Here is a 15,786-nt window from a genome sequence, read left to right as displayed (position 1 = left end):
TTGTAAAAGTGCTGTTTATTCTTTTACTGAGGGTCTTATTTATGATGCTCCATGAGAGACATTACAAGCTGGTGTTAATATTAGGAAAGTTCTGGGTCTCCTTAACAGTTCATCTAATCTTACCTATTAAGACATTATATAATTTGTGTAGTTGGTCAGATTTTCCTGTTCAAGGGAGACTAAATTCTATTTTATAACCAAACTGGTGGCAAACTCATAAGAAGCATTTTTGGGGTGTTTGGCTCCATTTACTTCCTTTTTTCTCATTTCTCTCTTTTAAGTTAATTAATTAATTAATTAATTTATCTGTCATTTTGCTAAATTTTACATATCTTGGTAAGCTACCTTAAGTCTTTTCTAAGAGACTTACCACTTACCATCTAGCACAGGGTAGCACAGGGTTAACATGGGACTAGGGTTACATTACAGCTTTCGAGGATAAATTTCTTAAGGAGTATTTGGCTGTTTTGCTGCTGTATGAATAGGCAAAGTCCCCTGAAGGAGAAAATCTCTTCTTTTGTTTCATGATTTTAACAAATTGAAACAAAGCCAAGATGTGAATTTCAAAGACCAATCCTGGAGTCCTCAAGTCTGAGCAACAAAAATATAATTTCAGCTCTTGAAGTTTTCGTCTACTAGAAGGTAGGAAATGGAGAAAGCTGACTCTTATTTATGTTCTTGATTTGCCAAGCTGTAATGATACTCCTTTCCTTAAATTTTATTGATTTTGATAAACTCTGAACTCTGTCTTGCTTTAGGGAGAGCTATAGAGGTATAGATTTTTATGTCAAAAAAAATTTGTAAGATCAACATTTGTTCTTTGTGATGGCCTATAGAGAATATGAAGAGTAGGGTTATTGAAAAAAGGCTTCAGTAACCAGCATGCAGAAAAGCCTAGGAAACCACTGATTGGCTCTAGAAAGCTGGGCTCAGGCCAAGTCTCAGTGACCTTTTTGGTAGAATGCATTCCAGCCAATTGAAACTCCCAGCCTAGTCCCCAAACAAAGTGGTAATGCTGTCCTGCCCAGGTTTCTACCCTCCAATTCTTAGACCACCTGCAAATCGTTGCTCCAGCAGCCAGTTATCTCCCTATTAATAGCCTACATCGCCAGAATTGGTCTTCTGGGTCAGGCTATGAATTGACTATGTAAAAGAGATGGTTAATATCAGAGGTTGGAGGGTCCCTTGGAAGAGACCCTTTTTGTCTCCCTGTCTTCCACAGACTATAATCTTCTGTGAGGATACGTATGATATTTTATCATAAAGGACTTATTCTTCGGACCCAAGTGTTTCCATACTCCTGTGTCTCGATGTGTCTGTAGGAATGAGCCTTTCTGGAGTGTTTAATCCTGACAGCCTGTCTTCCTAAAACTGGGGGATAATTGCCTTGTTATCAAGGAGAACCAGGGAAGAGAGGGGAAATGAATGAAAGAAAGGAGAAAGAATCAGTCCGATCCCAAGTTGATAGACATGTATGATATATATACAACCTTTAAATCCCCAGGATGATGAAAGAAACGTCAAACCATGCAAGAATTGACTTAAAGTAATGAATTTACTTAAGATGATCCAGCAAAATACCTCTTCTGGAGGAAAGTATCTTCAGCCTACAACTTAGGGAGCCACTACAAATAAATTTTCAAGGAAAATTACTAACCCCCAGTCAATATAAAAAGAGACACAAACAAGTAAATGTGTTCACAAACTGGCAGAAACAACAGACAACAAAAATATAGTCACAAAGTTTCCACATTTTATAAATACTGCGCAAATCCTATGAGATAACTGTGTTTACTATATCTATGTCTAAAAATATTAACATTTCTTGAAAATATTTTCAGGGAACAGAAGACCATAAAAAGTAGGCTAGCAAACTATAACAATAAAAACAAATGGCATCTGTGTAGGATGTAGAAAGCTCAAAAAAAATCATTCTCACCTTTAGAGTAAGAAAAAGCTGAGTAATCTTTGAAGATACAATTTTTCTTGAAGTCATCAGAGAGCAAAGTTTTCAAAACTAGCAACTTACTAGCCTGAAACCTATGGAAAGGGAAAGTATCCAGGAAGAGACAGGGCACTAGCATTTGCAGCAAATGCAGGGAAGGCAAAATGTCTCACCTGGTTTTGGCTTCTGTGACTTTCCTACAGAACAAAAGGCTTAAGCTTCTAGGAGAATAGCATAAAACTCTGTAACTTTCAAGGTACAAGTAAACACATATCACAGCTGGAGGAAGAGAACAGGAAAAACCCTCTATCTCTGGGGAATAAAGGGGGACAAGAAAACATCTGTTTCCAAAATACTAGAGATCCCCCACCCAGAGAGAAAGGCAGAGTCTTGGAGAAGACCCCACACATGAGATCCAGGGACAAAGCTTCTGCCTAAGACTAAGGCTGATCCAAGACAACAAAGAATGCCTTCCTGCTCCCCCTGCCTCCAACCAGGCAGCAAGTATTGAGTAACAGTCGTTTATGAGGAGGAATCAGGGCAAGAACATCCAGGGTGAGCCTCTGTGGGTCTCAAGCACAAAAAGAAGACCCATTGCTAACAGTGAATCAGACACAGAAAATAAGTCTGACAAAACCAGTTCCTATCCCATGCATAAGATAATAAACAAATCCGCAATTAAAGCTAAAGAGTTTAATACTTCTCTCTCAGTAATAACTAGAACAAGCAGACTAAAAATCAGTAGGGATATAAAAGACCCAAACTGGAACATTATCAACCAACTTGATCTAACTGATAATTATAAAATACTTGACCTAAGCACAGCTTATCTCTATCTATTAAAGAAATTGAATTTGTTGTTTAAAAATTGTCAAACAAAGAAACTCCAGGCTCATATACTTTCACTGACACAACTTCTTAGGTGACATCAAAAAGATGATTTGCTGTATTTCAAGGCAGAAGGAAAATTACCCCTGGTGGAAGGTATGGGATGCAAGGAAAGAGGGATGAATACAGAGGGGAATTATATGGTAGTAAATCTAAACAAATATTAACTTTATAATATAATTAACATATCTACTTGGTGGGAAAACTGGCTAAAATTAAGGTGCTGGACAACAAGGGAACAATGGAATATTAGTTGAGGAAGCTGATCATGTTTAAAATATTCTGAGACCCGTGTATTGTTTAGGAAGTAGGTAAAAATTTTAGTTACCAGACTTTGTTACAAATGAATGTGCAAATAGTCACTGTAAGCACATATGTACACTCACATGTACACACACCAGAGAAACAGTTTATAAATATGATGAAAAAATAACATAATAAAGGGGGAAAAGGAGGAAAAATCAATCCAACAGAAGGCAAGAAAAGAAGAAAACTGAAGAAAAGACAAATAATATAAATAAGTCCAAATTTATCAGTAATCATAATAATTTTAAGTGCACTAAACAAATTGAAAGACAAAGATTGTCAGACAGGATTTTTTATAAACACTAAACTAGTTATTGACTTTTCAAAAGATACACCTTAATAAAGATATAGGAAGTTTGAAAGATGATATAAAGGCGAAAAAGAGGATATATCCAGCAGTTACTAACCAGAGAATGCTGGTGTAGCTGTATTGCTAATAAACACAATGAGCATTTTTAGAAATAAAGTTGGTCATGATTCAATGACAAAAGATTCAAAAATATTCAATTCACCAGGAAGATATAAAAAGATTCTCAATTCACACATGTTCACTAAAATAGCCTAAAAAGATAAAAAGCAAAAAATTTTAAAATTCTGGAGAAATTGACAGGAACATCATTAGAGATGTGGGAAATTTCAACACATTTCTCCCAGTAGTAATAAAACATGGTAAAATATTAGTAAGGATATTTATATTGCACAGTTAATCCCTTTGGTGTAATGGATACATATCACACTTTACAATTGGAGGCTATACTTTCTTTGTACATGTTCTGTGTTTTTTTTTTCCAGGTTTATTGAGATACAATTAACATATAACATTGTGTAAATGTAAGGTGCACAACATCTATCATATATGATTTATATATATCACAGCGTTTACCACAACAAGATTAGGTAACACATCCCTGACTTCACATAATTGACATTTTGTTATTGGTGCTATTATGGTGAGAACATTAAAGCTCTGGCTTCATAGCAGTGTTCAAGCATATAATATAGTATTACCTACAGTCCCCATGTTGTATGTTAGAACCTCCCAGAACTTATTCATCTTATAACTGAAAGTTTATACCCTCTGGCCAATATCTCTCCATTTCCACAACCACTCAGCACCCGGCAACAACCATTCTATTTTCTGTTCCTATGAGTTCAGTGATTTTAGATTCCACACACAAGTGAGATCATACAGTATTTTCTTTCTCTGTCTGACTTCCTTCATTATCATAATGCCCTCAGGTTCCATTCATGTTTCATAAATGGGAAGATTTCAGTCTTTTTATGGCGGAATAATACTCCATTGTCTATATATATCACATTTTCCTTATCTTCACCCATCATTGGGCACTTAGATGGTTTTCATATCTTGAATATTGTAAATAATTCTCCAGTGAACATGGGAATGGAATTATCTTTTCAAGATAGTGGTTTCCTCAAGAAAATATGGCACTAGATTGCAGATGGCAGCTTACTTCAGGGTCCTAGTATTAACATTTTTAGCCGTGTCATACCTTAGCATGCCATTGGCATTTGCACTCTTCTTTCTAAACCCCCACTTGCCTTGTGCCAGCTCTGAAGTCTAGCTTCATGCATCAAAAACTCTAAAGCCTCCTGGGCACCTTCTGCTTTTGCCCCTTTGACTGTCTATGTCTCTAAATGCTGAGGCTGGTGATTCACTCTTGTTTTATCCTAGAACTCCTAGGGACCCCATTTCTGTTATCCTAATGCTTCCACATTACCTGATGTCCTCCCTGGGAGCCAGGCCTTTCCCCCACATACTCTCAACTTTGATTTCCTACCTGTACATCTTCCTTCATATCTCACCAGCATTTTTGAACATGACTTTGTTGGTCCTTTCTGGCTCATGTCACTATTATACCACAGTAACCCAGTCCTGACAGTTTGAATCCTAAACCAAAAGAATAAGGAGACCAGCAAAGGATTAGAGGAAGCACAGCATCCCAACAACTTTTAATTATGATGAGATTATAGAAAAGTATAACATGGGTGGACAGTAATTTTGCCATTCAATTTTGCCAGGCTGCCTTTGCAGCAGGCAGTGAAGCATGTTTTATATTTATAATTGGTATGTGCTGTTGCTCAGGGGTGGGCGGTTGCATTCCCACAATATATCACAGTGTAAGTTGCTGACATGCCCTTCCCTCTGGCTTCTCTGGACTAGAAGGAACCCATTTATTATTATTATTATTGATATTGTTTCTGTCTGCCTTTGCTTTTAACTTTTTCATTGGCATTAATTAAAGGGTCCTTGGGCTTGCAAAGCAGGCAGGCATCCCAGTCAGAAGGAGGGTTTTATGCAGCTCCCAGTCTCTCTGACAGCACAAAAGCAGGAGTTCAAATGAGGAAACATCAAACATCATCATTTTAATTTGTTAAGGACATGGGATGCTTTGTAATTGGACAGCTCTTGATGACAAGGAAGTCACTTGAAGACTGATCGGGACTGGTGGCAAAATGAGTTCTCAGGCCAGATTAGGATGTTCATCTACCAGAGTCAACACAGCTGACTGTGTAACTAGCAGAACAAGTAAGGTCTTCAAGCTCAGATGAGCAGAGGCTAGGATGTGGGGAGGTTCCTGTGTTTCAGAGAAATGAGAAATGAAGTGAGAATAAGACCCTAGTAACCAGAGGAGAGGAAGGGTTTCTAAAACTGTGTATGAAAACTAAGAAATGAGACTAAATACTCAGAAAATAGGCCAAAATGTATAATCAGTGTTATCATTTATGGGAGACATCTTAGGGTCTTGAAGTAGTAGAAAAAATATTTTCTAGGGGTGAGTTCACAAGGGTTCTAATTCACACTTCATGCATTCCTAATTGTGTGTCATGGAGCAATCCATTTCTTCCCATCTTTGGGTTGCAATTTCTTCATGTGTAAAATTAAGAGTCATATATCACACAGTTTCTTAGCTCTCCCTTCCCTCTCACATCCTACCATGCTAGTCTACTGACTAACAGAACAGTTCAAGAATCTCTCTCTTTCTGTTGCCTTTAGACCTGATTTGCATCCATAGCCATATGCATGCACACACATACATACCACTCATGTGCCCATAGACACACACTACAGATGAAGCAATCATTTAGGGATATGTCTTGTGAATTGATAACCCAAATGGATATTTAAGTGTGACTATTCACCTTATTTCTATTTTGGCTTCAATTAGCTGTTAATTTTCTTTAAAACTTAAATCAGATATGGAATCTAGTGGCTTCTATTGAACTACTATATGCTAGCATTCTTCCAGGAAGATTCCTTTGTGTCTGCTTTGATCATTCTTCTATTATCAAAGATAATATAAGACTAACAATATTATTCCCATTTAATAGTGGAGGAAAACAAGGCACGATAATCTGACAAAATTAGATAACTGCAAGGGGTAAACCTATTTAAACATTTTCTAGTTACAAATTAAAGGATAAAGACTTGATTACTGATATTTATCAAAATCTTAGCAGTATTTTCATCTCCATCTGAAATTCTGTCCCCAGCATGACATTCTCCCTGCCTATTCCAATCTCTTCCTCCCCAGAAGTGATTATTCCACTCACTGGGAATTTCAGAGAGTCTTCTACTGTCTCATCATCAGGTGCATGATTCTTATTTAAATGTGAGCTCTTGGACAGCAGAAGCCATGTCTTACTTTGTCCTGGAGCCTTTAGTGCAAATCATCTAAGACCAAGAACATAGTATCCAATAAAAGAAATAAATAACCATAACAATATGAGTGGCCTAGTTGGATTCACTAAATGTCTGTTCTTCCCATGTGTTCGTAGCATCTTTTTGTTAAAGATGTAAGAGAAGGTGGAAGTCTCAATATATTCATTGCAGATACTTGAGGGAAGGTATGAAAGGCGAAGATTCTGATTGCCTCTTTCTCTCCATTAATGGGGTGGTGAAGGACAGAGCACAACATACTGTACTTAATGCAGATTCTGCTCAGTGAAACAATGATTACAATCAATTTGACTACTAATGTGACTTATCTTGTAAATTGCTGGGTCATTAACTTCAACAACATCAATGTGCTGTCACTATCCAATTCCACCAAATTAGTGTCCGAGGTAATAGGAGAACGAATGTATTAGTGCGTTATTGGTGGCTAATAGAGACAAGTCTTTAATGTGCTACACAGAGCAGCTGAGGCACCAGAGACTAAGAACATAAGACCAGGGGAATTGGATGAAGAGTCAGAATCCACAACACGGTGGCGCATTAGGGCTGCTGCAGGCACTTGGTGCCTTAGAAGGCAGAAGAGCTGGGTGCTAGGGAGATCGCAACCTGTGGCAGGGAAAATGTACATTCATTGACATTTGGGGCAAAAGTAACAAAAGCGCAGCATTTGGATTATCAAAGGACAATGGGCCTATCTTAAGGTCAAGTGCTTGAAGCAGGGCCTATTCCTGCCAGCCCAGAAATCACAAATGCAAAGGAGCACCTAACTCTGAACAGACACGAAGACAGTCCTCCTAACCTGAATCTAACATTGGATCAATCTCAAGACCTATCCTAGAAATTACTTAGCAAATTGCATTCATATTTAACTTAAAAATTCCTTTTATTTCTAAGGAAAAAAATCTGAAATATTTATGTCCATGTTCTAAAGAGACCCTTTGTACTCTCCTTTCCCATCCTTTCTAATTGAGAAGCTGCTATATCCATAGCCCCATGGGAGCAGCATTCAAACCACATGACCTCTCTCTTGTCACAGTTCATTGAACAAGAGATGAATACCTGAATGAGGTGGGTCAGGTATAGTCAGTCTCTCAGTAGAATGGAGCTTGAGCCAATCAGAGAGTGTTAGGTACTAAACTGTAGCTCTTCTGAGTTGGAGTCAGTGCTAGGATACCAAAGCCACATTCAAGCCAACATTATGGGGGGAACAGAATCTAAGAGCATTGTGGAAGATTTTCTAATGAATAAAGGAGAATGAAAGACTTAAGTGTGGAGAGAAGCTATCTCAGAGAGATGGAGAAAGACTGACTGTGCCTGTCAGCTTTCCAGGTCCTGGGCCTAAAACCCACTGCATATCTGACAGTTAGATTTTATGCACATTTCCTGTATCTTCTCGTTAAACTACCTTTACTAGGTTTTTGTTTCATGCTCCCAAAAAAATCCCTAAGATACTCTAGTTTCTTCATGATCGTCAACAACATTTATTGATCACTTGGTGTACGTAGCACACTAAACCCTGCCAGAGACACTCAAAACCAAAAGAAGAGGTTATTGCTTCTCAGGGAGTTATAACTGAGTTGGAAAGATTTTTCTAAGTATTGGATAGAGTTGCATCTTTCTTTGTTGAAAGTGGGACTTGTAGGAGCCCAGGGTCTGCAATCTGTAACTTGTTCATGCCTGGGAGCCAAGATGGGAAATGCTAAGAGTATGCGAGAGGCATCCTGTGTAGAGTTAGGGTTTGACAGTTCTACAATCATCATTGCCACCACTATCAAAGCCTGTCATTGACTGTGGGCCCCTATGAAGGTGGCTCTGGGCTTCTGTATTCTTCATGGCTATCCCATAAGGTGGTGCTATGAATATACCTGTTTTAAGGGGCAAAAGCATGACACAGCTAACAAGGAACAGAACTTGAATTTAGAACCAACTACTCTGTCTCCAGATCTGCTGTGAGTCATTTTTCCCATCTCTCTGTTCCATATCTGCCTCTCTCTTCAGAGGCCATATCTCTGTCCTCTTTTTGGGTGAACCTAGACCTTCCAAATCAAACTTTAATCATCAAAGTACGTTATACCAGTACCCTAACACTTAAGAGAAATTTAAGTCATCATTTATCCACCTCCACCTCCACCCACACCCCATCCCCACCAAACAGGGCTTGCAGAATGTCTGATTTCTGCACCTGAAAGGAAAAGCATTATCCCTTTTCTGTGAAAGTTTAGGCATCTAAAGGTGGGGGAGGGGAGGAGTAGGTAAAAGATTACAGCTTTATGACAACCCTGAAACCCCACTTCATAGGCCTACAAATGAAGATTGCTCTAACTTTATGTATGGAATGAAACTCCAGGAATGACTTCAGAATTTTTTTGAAGTCATATATATTCATATGAGGCTATTTCTTTTATTATGTTATTAGTCAGAAAAACAGCTTTGTTGATACCACTTAGGTTTCAGTTAGTTTATTTTAGAATGTGCTGTATTATATTCCCTTCCCTAAAGAAAAGATATTAGTGAGGTGCCTGGGTGGCTCAGTTGGTTAAGAGTCCAACTCTTGATCTCAGCTCAGGTCTTGATCTCAGAGTTGGGAGTTCAAGTCCTGTATTGAAAAAAGAAAAGGTGCATTAATATGTTGAGATTGGTCAGATAACATTCTATATAATCAATGTGTATTTCACATGAACAGTTTTGTCTTGCCATGACCCATACTACGCAAGGTATATAAGGAATTGTGAAGCCAGCCATCACTAAGCTTATCACTTAGTCAAGGGTAACAGGTGTATCCATGACATGTATTATGGGTTCGAACTTACATTTAATACTGAGTAGATTTTCCACATTCTAGCAGAGAATTACCAACATAGAGGTACTACCAGGTGAGAGACATCCGTTGAGTATTGATGCTTGGCACAGTGGGTTGGACATGTCAAAATTATAACCCATGCACAAAGTTAAAAAAAAAACTTTTTATTTTGAAATAACTGGATTCACAGGATGAATCTGCAAAGATTTGGGCAGAGATGTCCAGTACACCATTTTCTCATGTTCATCCAGTGTTAACATCTTATACGACTCTATTTTATTAAAACTAGAAATTTGACATTAGCATAATCCATTGAGTTTATTACAGTTTTACCAATTATATATACACTCATATGTGGGGGGGTGTAAAGTTCTATGAAATATTATCATATTGTAGCCTTGTATAACCACCACCACAATCAATATACTCAACTGTACCATTAAGAAAGATTTCTCTTATGCTATCCCTTTATAGTCACATTTTCCATACCCTCCTCAACAACCCTAATCCCTGGAAACCACTAATCTGTTCTCCATCTCTATAATTAGGTTTTTGCATGAATATTACACAAATGTAATCATGTTATATATCCTTTAAGATTTTTTTTTCCAGCATAGTTTCCTTAAGGTTCATCCACATTTTGTGTATACCAGTAGTTTGTTCCTTGTTATTACTGAATAATATTCCATGGTATGGATTACTACAGTTTATTTGACTATACACCCATTAAAGGACAAGGGTAGTTTCTAGTTAGGAGGTATCTCAAATGAAGTTGCTCTGAACATTTATATAATGTTCTGGTATGACAATAAGTCTTTATTTCTCTGGAATAAATACTCAAGACTGAAATCTCTGGGTTAGATGTTAAGTAGATTTTCAGTTTTGAAAGAAACTGTTTTCTAGGGGGTGCCTAAGTGACTCAATCAGTTAAGCATCTGCCATGATCTGCATCAGGCCATGATTCCAGGATCAAGCCCCCCACATCAGTCTCCTTACTCAGTTGAGATCCTACTTCTCCCTCTCCCTTTGCCTGCCATTTGCCTGCTTGTTTCTCTCTCTCCCTCTCTCTCTCTCTTTCTTTCTCTCTGTCAAATAAATAAAATCATTAAAATAACCTGTTTTCTAGAGTAGCTGTGTCATTTCACATCCCACCAGAAATTTGTGAATGATCCAGTTTTTCTGCATTCTTGCCACCATTTTTCCTCACCATTATTTTCCATTATAGCCATTCTGATAGGAGTGTAGTGATATCTTACTGCAGTTGAAATTTGCATTCCTCTAATAGCTAATGATGTTGAACATCTTTTCATGTGTTTGTTTGCCATCTATGTATCCTCTTCAGTGAAATGTCTGTGCATGTTTTTGCCCATTTTCTAGTTAGAGTTTTTTAATGTTGAGTTTTGAGACGTACAAAGCTGTTTCATATAACCAGCATTACTTCAAGGCTTCTAATTGGAAGACAATTTCTATTTTTCTTTTTATATTTTATATCTAGGCAAGAATTAATCTTGACCTGGTTATTCTGCCAAAAGTGATGTACAGTATTACTGGCTTTTCACTGCTTTCCTTTGTATTCATTTAGTATATACATAGAAAGTATTCCACTTACTTTTATAAATTAATAAATCATGTATTCTATATTTTAAGTCCCTAACTCCTTAGTATACTCCTATACATTCCACCCCATCCTCTTTCCCTACCTTAATATTTCACTACTCTGCCCATCAAATCTTTCTCCTGTACAACAGCAGAGAGGACACATTGCATGTGTGAGGCTGGTACTCTTCTCCTTAGTGCACTCATGTACTTCAGTTCCTACCAGCATTCAAATGGCACACTTCCCAAGAATCAACCATGTTCCTTCCCAAATTTGTTTATGGAAGTCGGGCTTTTCATTGTAATTATGCAATTCAATAATATATTATTCAAACTAATGGAATGTAAGTGTGAAATAAAAGGAGATATTGTTTCTATGAAAAGTCCGTTGGTTTAGAAAGACTTGATAAAAGCGAGTCAAATTAGGGGTGGGTGAAAAATTGTAAGAGTAGGGGCAAAAACATTAAAGTCTAGAAGTGTTCAAAACTCAGATTGTATCTATGTATTTTTAACTTTTCACTTCTTTAAAACAAAAGCAAAATAAAATTGGAAATTGTATATAATGTATTTAGATGTAATTTATGTAAGAAGACCATGTGAAACTCCAATAAATGAACCCATAAAAAAAGTCCTTGGACTTATATTAAAACTACTTAATTATCATTTTAAGCAAAATGGATAGCATTTATAGTGTAAGTGTTTTTCTTACAGTTCTTCTCTTTAACTAACTTTCTGAACATAGAAAACACAGGTTTGAATTACATTAGCTGAGGAGGCTTTTATTATGTTTTCTATTGAAACTTGTCATTCAGAAAACCTTTTTGTTTACATGCTTTCTCACTAGATTGAGAGCTTCTTAATGTCAGGAACCTGGCATTTTGCCTGACACATCATGAGTACTCAATAAATTATTGTTGAATGAATGAAAAGAAATCTGTAAAGCAAATTTATAAAAATCAAAAGGAAATTGTATCTTATGATCTTCATGCAATTATTTAATCCAATTCATTCAAAGAAGTTATCAGTCTCAAATATCAATAGTCAGTTTAGAGTTCATTTTCTCTCCCTACACAACTACATATGCCCAACAGAATTTGGACCTCTTTAATACTGTTGGTTTAATACCTCTTTAATACATACATACTTGTGTGGGTGCATGTATGTAAAACATGGTCCTATAAATTTAACTAAATCTCATTGTAATAAAAAATCAGTAGTAAAAAAAAATCAGTCTTTCAGCATGGAGATATTCTGTCTTAACTATTACTATTTTCCTACATAGTTTCTGTAATATGGCTATGACACAGCCTACCATGACCTAGGTATCTAAAAAGACAAGCCCAAATTTAACCCTGTGAATTTCATGCAAGTACAGTATATTACTCATAAACCAAGTTTTTAACCTAGACATTTTATCTGGGAAGCATCCACAACATCCATGTGAAATCCAACATCCTAGGTAAAATGCTTTGCATCAGCTTTTTGCCAAGTGTCTAAGAGACCTTCAAGCTCAAAGGGGTCCTTTTACCACCATCCTTGTCCAGTTAAAACAGAATGGACCTTCATAGTTCGACCTCTTCAGTTAAGTGATTTGACTGGTCAGTTATTTTTAGGGCCTCATCTAGCAATTATGAAAAGAAAAGAATAAAACACCTGCTGTATTGTTTATTACCTTTGGCTTCACTTCTGTCCCCACTCTCTCACTTTGGGGAACAGGTGACACAATCCATCTTGGTGCAAATGTCAACCATCTTGTCTCTCAACTGGAAAGCTAGAAGTGACAGCTTGGTATATTAAGAGGTCTCTGCCCGAATAAATTGATGTCAAGTTTTATTACACATAGACCAAGCTGTGAGGCACAGGACAACCACTCAACGACTATACAGTATACAAATGGTATACAGCAATATTGCCATTTCTTGAAATAAAGATAGAGGCAGGGAAAGTATGTGTTCTCTAGAATGCTGAGGTCTACCAAAGAAGACAGTACACGTAAATGAAGATGTATGGTGGGGTCTTTGTGGTGTTAAAAGAAAGCACTTCCTTGTCCTTAAGGGCTGGAGCATGGGTGAGGTTCCCCAAAGAAATGCCTCCTGGTAACACCAGGACTTCTGAAGATTTAAAGAAACAGAGAACTGGAATAGAGTAAGCAGCCTCAGGGAAGTGGCTCACACTCATAACTTAGTTTAAAAGAGATAAAAATGGATAGGGAAAGATTTTTTAGTAAAAACCATTCCCAACAAGTAAAACAAACAAAAAGATATAAATCAATACCACCAGCATTTTAAATACTTATGTAAGTCTGTGCTAGATTTTAGAAGAGTACTTTTGAAACTAACAGTTTCAACCCAGTAGAGAATTGTAAGATCACCATTAAAAAAATAGAATAGAAAATATAAGAATACCTCACATATGGTAAAGGTAAAATATATATTTATTTCAGTTATGGATGTGTGGGATATTGAGTCACAGTGTAATAATGTATTACTGTGTATAACAGCAGAAGAGATTTAAAATACTGCTCTAGAAGGTTTTTTCCAAACTTGCTAACAATCAAAACCATCTAAGAGTTGTAAAAAACATACAAATTTCCAGGTCCTATCCTAAAAGGAGGGGTCCAAGAAGAGTCTGTGGAGGCTGCCCCAGAAAAACCTACAGTCCTGAATCACTAACTCTATTTAAAATGAACAGGTGAGAAACAGAAAATTAACAAAAGTGAGAGAGTGTGGTACAACCTAAGCATTAGGACCCACAAGCATACATAAGGAGTGATGGGAATGGGAGAAGTTTATCATAGAAGACTATTAGAGAAGGTTCACTGAGCATCTAATCTGAGCAGGATGTAAACTTACGAAAGGCATTGATTGCAATTTGGGCAGGAAGAGGGAAAACCCTTACATACAAAAAGGTTGATGCTGACATAGGTACCAATAACTGAGAAAAAAATGAGATCTCGGGATGAAGTCCACCAGGAAGAGACTCATGATGGAGGTAAGACTTAACTGGGCTGAGCCTAGAGGATAATTCAACCAAAGGCTTCTGGAGGAAAGAGTGTTTTACTTGCATTGGGCCCCAATTGTTAAGAACACGATAGTCGTTAAACAAGTAGACAAAGTTAGTGGAGGGAAAAGTAAGAAGATGAGCCGAACAGGTAGTTTGGGATGGTAAGATTAGCTCCTGCCCTTTATATTGAGAAATGTAAAACAAGTAGAATGGGGCCCAGGGTTGGGAATAACCCTGACAGGGCGATTAAGTTTTTCCATTCGTTCTCCTGGCCTCTGCAGCAAAATTACACAGAAATGTAAAAGAAAGCATCCAGAGATATACTCTCTAAAATACTTGACCATGTTCTCCTGGCTGTAAAAGACTGGATGCTCAGGTTTAAACAACAGATTTAGAAAGTGATTTTGTTTTAAGACCATAAGGAGAGGCATACACAGCACTAGTGTTAACTCCCTCCATTGTAGCTATGGTTCTTGACCCTTTGCTACACATTAGAATAATCTGGGAGACTTCACAATTCTCAGGGCTTGGGCTCCTTCCTAAGGAAACCAAAGCAGAGTTTCCAGGGCTGGATCCAGAGCATTTGTGCCTTTGAATAGTGCCCCAGGTAACTTTAACGTGCAGCCAGCCTTGAGAACCATTGAAATGTGAGTCCTAAAATCCATACTGCTAAAGCAGAGCAGAGTTTATGCTCTCTTTTTTGCTTTTCAACAAAAGAAATCAGACTGACATCTATTTTTTTTCCAACCTTGCCTCAGGCTGTAGCTGCAGTAGAACTATGGACAGCAAGGATTCTTTTCCTTAACTCTGTAGGCAAAACCAAAGATGAGCTTTTAGGCTGAAGCTCCTGACAGCTGCTCCTGCTCAATGTCAATTATACTAACCTAGACATCCACCCCTTCCAGGCACACCTCCCCTGTGGCACACCATTGTCAGACTTTCATATTTAAAATCTTCAGTGGCCCTCAATTCTTTAATGGCAAAGCCCAAACTCTTCATCTAGGCATTCCTAGCCCTTCCTGATCTGGCTCTAAACTTGTATTCAAGATGTTGTCTCAATATTCTGGCTGCACAGGTTGCTGCATTGTTCTGTACTAAATGGAAACGCCATATTCTTGTTTCTACCTTTCCTCTCAGTTTTGCCACATCTGCAATGACAACAGTTCTGTTCTTACTCTCACTTCATCGAATGTCCCTACTCAAAGTCCAGTTTAAGTTTCTACTTGACTATCAATAGCCTAACACCCTACAACTTCTATGAAGCTTTTCCCCAGTACTCCAGCATTGGGAAAGATGTCAGATATAATGGCAGAAAAAGAACTTCAATATGTTCAGTGAAGAAGCTTTATTGTATTTAGATCATTATTCCGTATAATGATTATGTGGTCCAGCTGCCTAGGACTGAACCCTACTTCTTCAACCAGTTTATCATTTGACTTCTTTAAGCTGCAGTTTTTCACACATAAAATTGGGGAAATAGCTTTTAGATTAAATCAGATAATGCAAGAAAATTCTTTAGCACAGGACTCAGCCCCTAATTGAATATTAAGT

The sequence above is a fragment of the Vulpes vulpes genome, chromosome 13, assembly GCF_048418805.1.
Source record: "Vulpes vulpes isolate BD-2025 chromosome 13, VulVul3, whole genome shotgun sequence".
NCBI lineage: Eukaryota > Metazoa > Chordata > Mammalia > Carnivora > Canidae > Vulpes > Vulpes vulpes.
This window is presented reverse-complemented; position numbering follows the sequence as displayed.